The sequence below is a fragment of the Ascaphus truei genome, unplaced genomic scaffold (genome assembly GCF_040206685.1).
Source record: "Ascaphus truei isolate aAscTru1 unplaced genomic scaffold, aAscTru1.hap1 HAP1_SCAFFOLD_817, whole genome shotgun sequence".
Taxonomy (NCBI): Eukaryota; Metazoa; Chordata; class Amphibia; order Anura; family Ascaphidae; genus Ascaphus; species Ascaphus truei.
This window is the reverse complement of record NW_027457153.1, coordinates 140827-149344: the sequence shown is the minus strand read 5'-3', so window position 1 is coordinate 149344 and position 8518 is coordinate 140827. Positions and strand designations below refer to the sequence as shown.

General features: G+C 43.1%; 1 long non-coding RNA gene across 1 annotated transcript; it reads right to left on the bottom strand.

Annotated features, from left to right (window-relative positions):
* Window positions 1-229: 229 nt before the first annotated feature.
* LOC142486326 (uncharacterized) lies at window positions 230-7858 on the bottom strand. Its single transcript, XR_012798899.1, has 5 exons — window positions 7781-7858; window positions 6106-6216; window positions 2684-2793; window positions 2036-2189; window positions 230-1312 (listed from the first exon to the last, which is right to left on the bottom strand). It is a non-coding gene; the product is annotated as an uncharacterized LOC142486326 (long non-coding RNA).
* Between the last annotated feature and the right edge of the window lie 660 nt (window positions 7859-8518).

Sequence of the window (8518 nt, the reverse complement as noted above, 5' to 3'; positions counted from 1 at the left end):
TCTACTTCACCACTGTTCTGTACTCTCTTCAATACTCTGTGTTACAGATCTCTCTGGCAAGAAATGGGGTCCAATGGCAAAGACTGCTCTAAATAAGATAGTATAAATGAACACAGAGAGAAATTCCAAAGAGTAACCCAAGAAAATACAAGTGAAATCTAATCGTAAGGTAATTAGTCCCATTAAGTGAAATACATAAAGGAATAGTCCATAAAAAAGCACAAAGGAAAAAAATAGGAGTACTTTATTGTGATGTTACATTTCAGAGAATATAAAATTATAGGAAAACAATTCCACTTTGTTCAGAAAACCAGAAAGTCTTGGTCCCAGGTGGACTGAATTTTTATTGCAAATAAGTTCCTTAATACACAAGTAAAGAATATAGTTACTTATTCTATTCTCTACTGTAAGACGTGCCACATTGCCCAATATTTGGGTACAGTGCCCAGATTGTGACCATGCACTACAGAGGTGAGATTCCCCCAACTCCAATTTGCTACACACTCCAAGAGAGATTATTGTGATCAGAGGTGGAATGAGAGGGGTGAGAAGGGTCGCTGCCCAGGGAGTAGCCTGACAGGGGGTACAGAAATCTCTTTTGGTGCATATATTGCGGAGCTGCATTGATTGACTTGTCAATCAGCTCTGCTGCCTATCCCATTGACATCATGATCCGGCACTGTGATCAGCTGCAGCGCTGACCCAGGTGTGTTAGTGCAGCACTTTACAGGGAGGGAACAGAGGTTGTGGATGACAGATGCTGGGGATAGGCCATGAGTACGGGCCAGAGTAAGGTGGAGACTTTCTGTACTCTGCATACAGGACACTGCATGCATGACAGTGTCTGTGTGTGTGTGTGTGTGTGTGTGTGTATTCCAAGTGTCAGTGTGCATAAGTAAGTGTGCTCTGTAAGTATGCCTGTGTGGCAGGTATAGGGGGGTGGTTCAGCTGGAGGAACTTATCCAGGCACAAAAGCACATAGATGCCCCAGATTATACCACCCCAAATGCTGATAATATCCTGCTGCACTTTACAGAAGATGATGCAGATGTCAGTGGGTGGTGGGTTCATTAAATCCATCCATCATATCATAGCCACACTGTGCATATGATGTACTGAATCAATCACAGGAAGACATCTCCATGGTAGGGGTAGAAGTTAACAGAATATGTCCAGCACTGTGGTGTGTAGCCCATAAATAATAATTGTGCACATTACAGAACATACTTGCAACTGCAAGATCATTTTGCTGCTTGTAGTGTTTGCTCTTGTCCTGTGCAGTGTTGTCGTAGATCCGTCTCTTCAGTGTTCACTGCAATAAAAGTAAGACATTGCATTAATATTACAGAAGTTTGGGAGCTGAAATCCCACTATGCTGCAGACATTTTCCCTTTGCATAAGATTCTTGTGATTATATCTCAATGATGATCAATAACAACTACATCATAACACAGCCGCTCAATACAAAATATGTATTTGCTATCAATGGTCATGGAGGCCAAACGTCACACAATGTACAGATATACTGCTGCGGCCGAGTTTATTCGAGCATTTGCCCGTTCTTGGCCGCAGCAGTAACCTGGCGCGCGCCGGAGGGTGCCGGGCGCACGCCGAAGCAGCGGAGGAGCGCCCTCCGATCGGGGCTTTCTCCCTTCCGCTGCCGGGTCCGTCGGGTCCCCCGGAACCCCCTGCCGCTGTCCCCCACATCGCGGGACACCAGTGCTCCCTCGGGGAGCCCTGGACGCGCGTGCAGGGGGCGCAGGCACCCGATGACGCGTGACCGTGCATCGGTGATGCGCGGCACGCTGAGGGAGTGCGGCTAGCACGCCGGGGCATCCCCCGGCTTGCGGTGCTAGCCGTGCTTCAATAAAACGTGTCGGTAGTGTAGCAAGGATTATTTCTTCCTCTGGTGCATTATGATGGGATGTGTTGTAAGATTCTGCATTATTAGCATCACTGAATCTTTTGGAAACTGAGTAATATTCTATGTTTTAATGCAATATTATGGATGATCAGCCGGTAAAATAAAGCTTACTGTATCTGTAGCCATGCTCTACCCATGATGTGCTGAATCAATGACTGCAGAGTGATTCAGAGTGGTAAACATGACTGGAACTCATCTCTGAATAGAGGACAGAACAGCAGTGCAGAGTAGGAGGTGAATGTATCTCAAATGGAAGACTTAGTAGCTGTGTGGGGAGTAGACAGTACAGACTGATCAAATAAATAGTTAAAGGAGTATCTTCAACATTACTTGGCTTTGTTATCAACATTGAAGTTTCTCTTGTTTTTTCTGTTCTTTAAATCACTACTACTGATGCCATGTGTAACCTGTACTGAGAGATATACTCTACTGGCCTAGATGAAACCATATGATGCAAACAGGATTCATCCCACTCCAGATTCATATGATTGCACCACTTCAACCTTTAATAAAACACATAGAACTACAGCAGTGCGCTACTGCACATGTTCTTGTTATGAATGGTAGTAGATGTGGTCCTTGGGTCAATACTTCATACAGCAGCCACACTCTACTCATGATGTATTGAATCAACAAAAACCTGCATGGTACAGATCACAGGAAGGGTAGAGTAGAGGGGAATATGTCCAATGCAAAACCCTTAGCAGCTGGATTGTGTGGAGTCAACAAAACGACAAATACTAAATGAGAAATATACACATTGCTTATCTGTCTCTGTGTAGTCATTTTCCTCCTCTTCAACTGTCTTTCAAAATTTCTCTTCTGACAGAAAAGAAACACATGGCTTCAATATTCACTGTTCTTCCCTCCTGAAATAAAAGTTAAGCATTGCATGGTTATGATCATACATACAATGAACCTTGCGCCAAACCATGTGATCCAAAGTAAATCCACCTCCCTCCCATAGCTGTGTTCCTTCTAGAGCTTCTACCACACAAGTCATTAATGTTCGTGACACTGTACTGCAGTCACAGTCTGCACACAAAGTACTGAATCAATTACATCACACTGAAAAGGCAGTCTACATGATGCAATAGTTAACCATAATAACTCTGTCATGCAAATGACAGGAAAACCTATATGTATATCATTAGGGGAGAGGGGAAAAATAATTAAAAAATAAGTGCGACAAATAAAAACAGATTATAGGAAAGTAAATCCTTGCCCTGGGAACTTTACAATCTAATAGAAATGTTAGAAGACTTAAAGAGAGGCAGCAGTTGGGGGAAGAAGTGCAGTAGATGACAATGCTTGTCCTTAATGGTGGGTACAATTAGTAGAAAGCACATCTTGGGAACAATAGTTGTTAGCAGTGACTGTGGGTGTGGGACAGTAGCCACGAGTCAAAGTTTTTTAAATGCTTGATTTAAGTCGTGAATTTTAAGATTGGTCTTACATGTGGGTGGAAGAGGTTATGTTGGCATATACTGAGTGTGAGGAAGTTTCACATGTACGGTGCAGTGATGGAAAATGGTTTCAGGCAAGTGAGAGAACAGTAGAGGTGAAAGAAGTTTACAGGAGACAGTTATGGTTATAGTGCAAGAGACAAGCAAGGGCATAACGAGAGATCAAAGATGATATGCAAGAAGGAGCAGATTAATGGAGAGCCTTAACAAAAAGGTAAGGAGGAGAACTTTGTAGGTGATACAAAAACTTGATGGGATGCCAGGACAGGGATTTAAGGAGATGAGCAGAGACTGTTGTGGGAGAAAGTGAGATAATTCAAGCAGCAGAGTTTTGCATAGGAGAAAGTTGTGAAGCATGGAGGCCTGTTAGTAGTATGTTAAAATAACCTATAGGATAACAGTATACATTGGAGTTTTAGCAGTAGGTTGAGAGGGGAAAGGGAAGATCTTGGCAATATTACAGAGAAAGAGGCAACACATTTTACCCATAGCCGTGCATGTGAATGGAGATGGAATTGAAGAGCCAAATGTTACTCCTATGCAACATGTTTGATGACAAGATAGATGGTAGTACTGTTTACTGTGATGGAGAAAGGGGATAATATGAGCCCAGTGTTAGACATTAAGTTTAAGGCAGTGGAGTGCCATCCATGAGCATATAGCCAGGAGACAACCCAAGAGTAGGGACTGGATTGCAGGAGTGAGAACAGGGGTGGATAGATTTGTGTGTGTATCATCCGCATAGAGATTATATCTAAGGCCAAAAGCATTGATGAAGTCACCAAATGATAGTATGTAGAGAGAAAGAGAGATCTCAGAACAGAGCCCTGATGTATACCCACAGACAGATCAATAGAAGACGAAGACATGTTAGCAACAGAGATGGAGAATGTGTGACAGGAAAGTTATGATGAAAACCAGGATAGAACTTTGTTACTGATACCAAGAGAGAGTTTAGAATATGAAGGAGGAGAGTGATTGAGAGCATCAAACGCAGCCGATAGATCAAGTAGGATTAGTAGGGAAAAACCTTGGGAATTAGCTTTAAGCACAGTCTGTAGAACGTGCTGTACGAAAGGCAGGTTGTAAAGGATCCAGGAGGGCATGTGATTTAAGAATGTTGACACTAGCAATTAGAAGGCAAACAGCATGAGGGATACAGAGCGGTAGTTAGTAAGGCACATAGGGTGTAGTTTGTTTCTGACAAAAGGGTGACCGCTACAGGCTTAAAGTAAGAGGGCAAAAATCCAGAGAATAGGGAGAAATTGAAGATGTGGGTGAGAGTGGGGACTAAGAGATGCAGTAAGGTGTGAGGGGATACGATCTAGAGGGCATGTGGTAGAGGGAGAATAGAAGATGATTAGCTTCCAGCTCTGTAAGAGAAGAAAAGGAGTCAAGTGCAGAAGGAGATTTGGGTAGAAGGAGAGAAGGGGGAAGGGACAGAAGGAATCTCCTTGTGGGTGGCATCCACCTTGCCTCTGAAGTAGTCAAATGCTTGAGGAGAAGTGAAGGAAGGATGGCAAGTGGGAGGAGAAGGTCAGTGGAGGGAGTCAAATACAGAGAAAAAAAACAGCGTAAATTAAATTTGAGTGTTGATGAGTGTGGAAAAAAGTAGTGTATTTAGCCCTAGAGAGCAGCTTTATACAGGACAGGAGACATTTTTACTGTAGAAAAATCAAACAAAGTGTGAGATTTCCTCCGTAGGTATTAAGAACAGCGAGTGGAAGTGTGATGAGTGTGTTTGGGAATTTAGCCAAAGGTGTGGGTTAGAGGGATGAGTGTGTCAGAGCCTATAGGGGGCATATAGATAGGAGGATAGCATTGTAAGAGTTAATAAGATTGTTAGTTTAAGCAGAAAGAAAGAGAGAGAAGAGAGAAGAGAGGTTAGAGTAGATGTCAGAGGAGAGTTTAATTAAGCAGAGGCAAATCAGTGGGACAGGTAAGATGCGGTGAGGGGAATGACTGATTGTGACTGATGAGAGCAGAAGAGGTTATGTACAACTAGAGCCTTGTTAGTAAGAGTGGACATTCCAGAGGGCACAGGAGAAGGGAAGAGAAAAGTAAGGAAAGGAATGTGGATTACATTAGATAGGTTAACACTCTTAGTAGGGAGGCCTGATGTGTATATGAGCCGGTCCAAGATTATAAGAGATATCCCCCAACATCAGCGAGCATAGAAGGAGACACAGAGATAGGTGTAGAGAGAGACAGAGATAGGGATATGTAGAGAGAGAAGGGCGTCAAGAGAATGAGACAGATAGGCGTAGAGAGAGGAGACATAGAGAGAGGGGGCTTTGAGAGGGGGGCGTAGAGAATGAGGGAAGGTGGAAGAGAATAGGATGTGCAGGAGTGCATTTCATTGAGCAGTGCAGAAATAGCTGCAATAGAGGTCTGTACAAATGGTGCTTTGTGTAGACACATGCAAAGGTAGGGGAAGGAAAGTGTATAGAACATGTGGATAAAAGCAGGAGTGTGGAAGTTAGAGAAATTAGAAAAGTTTTACAGAGGAGTGAGGAAACAGTAAACAGAAAGAACAAGAGAGAGGTTACATTGGGATGACGTGCTGTGGTAGAGAGAAATGCTAGGAGAGAGCCTCCAGATATTAGAGGACATGAATTGAGAGAGCAAATGTATAAATCAAAACCGGAGGGGGAGGTATAGCACGAAAGCTTGCACAGCAGTTGATGAAGATTATAGTCTTAAAGTTGCGTGTACCTGTCAGGGCACTCAAGAAGGTCAATGCTCACAAGTGCAGAGTTCATGAAGAAATGCTGAATCCAGTTCCCCTCCAATTTAATTTTAATATAACTTTTTCATTCTTCATTACTGCAAAAAGCAAACAAAACAAAACCACATTGCATTACTATTTTCAAAATGGATTGAATGACATATTCAACAGTAACTGTGTGATGCCAATATTGCCTTCTCACTCGTAGGCCAGTACGGTCAGGTACCCAGTACTGATAAAACAATAAGTGCCCGTACTAAGTACCAATATGAATTATAAGGAAATGTAAAATCTCCAGGTCTCTCTCCATCTCTGTAACAGATATATGGATAAGCCCATATTAAGGCATCACGTGACCGGAGCCGTCACTGACTGGGTATACGCAAAGATGCAGGGAGATGCAAAGAAAGGGAGGGAGACAGGGAGAAGATGGGAAACGGAGGGAGGCACGGATGGCAGGCCTCTCTCTTTCACTGGTGCATGCAAGGAGCTGGTCCCAACATCCACAAAGTGTGTGTGTATTATTGGTTGTGTTTTATGGCGGTAGGAGGATAGTGTGTATATTGTGTGTGTGTGTGGGAGTATTATATTGTGTGTAGGGTATTATAGTGTGTATATTATGTTGAGGTGCAGAGGAGAGTGTTAGATTGGGTATCTTGTGTTAGGGGGTATTGTGTATATTGTGTTTAAGACTATAATATTATTGGGGAGATTATTATTGAGGAGGTATTAAAGTGTGTATTGTGGGGAGTATTAGTGTATGTATTATTTGTGGGTGACAGATGCTGTGGGTAGGCCAAGAGTACGGGCCAGACTAAGGTGGAGACTTTCTGTACTCTGCATACAGGACTCTACATGCACTGCAGAGGTGAAATTCCCCCAACTCCAATTTGCTACACTCTCCAAGAGAGAATATTGTGATCAGAGGTGGAAGATGAGCAGGGTCACTGCCCAGGGAGTAGCCTGTCAGGGGGCATGGAAATCTCTTTTGGTGCGTATGTTGCCACGTGGCATTGATTGACCGGTCAATTAGCACTGCTTCCTATCACAGTGACATGATCCGGTGCTGTGATCGGTTGCAGCGCTGACCAAGGTGTGTTAGTGCAGCAATTTACAGGGAGGGAACAGAGGTTGTGGGTGACAGATGCTGGGGGTAGGCCAAGAGTACGGGCCAGAGCAAGGTGGAGATATTCTGTACTCTGCATGCCCATCCTGCATGCCCAGGACTCTGCATGCATGCCAGTGGCTGTGGGGTGTGTGTGTGTAGGTATGCCAAGTGTCAGTGTGCATAAGTAAGTGTGCTGTGTGTGTAAGTAAGTTTGCCTGTGTGGCAGGAGGTGTAGGGGGGTGGGGGGCGGGGGGCGGTTCAGCTGGAGGACTTTACCCAGCACAAAAGCACATAGATGCCTCTGATTATATCACCCCAAATGCTGATAATATCCTGCTGTAGATGCACTTTACAGAAGATGATACAGATGTCATCAGTGTTTGGTGGGTTCATTAAATCAATCCATCATATAATAGCCACACTGTGCATATGATGTACTGAATCAGTAACACCAATCACAGGAAGACATCTCCATGGTAGGGGTAGTGTTGAAGTTAACAAAATATGTCCAGCACTGTGGTGTGGAGCCCATACATAATAATTGTGCACATTACCAGAACAACATATTGTCAACTGCATGATCATTTTGCTGCTTGTAGTGTATACTCTTGTCCTGTGCAGTGTTGTAGTAGATCCGTCTCTTCGGTGTTCACTGCAATAAAAGTAAGACATTGCATTAATATTACAGAAGTTTGGGGGCTGAAATCCCACTATGCTAATGACAGTTTCCCTTTGCATAAGATTCTTGTGATTATATCTCAATGATGATCAATAACAACTACATCATAACACAGCTGCTCTATACAGAATATGTATTTGCCATCAATGGTCATGGAGGCAATATGTCACACAATGTACATATATAGCAAGGATTATTTCTTCCTCTGGTGTATTATGATGGGAGGGTGAGATTCTGCATTATCAGCATCAGTAAATCTGTAGGAAACTGAGTGATATTCTATTTTTTAATGCAATATTAGGGTAAAATAAAGCTTGCTGTATCTATAGCCATGCTCTACCCATGATGTGCTGAATCAATGACTGCAGAGCGATTTAGAGTGGTAAACATGACTTGAACTCATCTCTGAATAGAGGGTAGCACAGTAGTGCAGAGTAGAAGGTGAATGTATCTCAAATGGAAACCCTTAGCAGCTGTGTGGGGAGTAGACAGTACAGACTGACCAAGTAAATAGTAAAAAGTAGTATCTTCAACATTACTTGGTTTTGTTCTCCACTCCTGTTTTTCTGTTCTTTAAATCACTAATACTGATGCCATATGTAACCTGTACTGA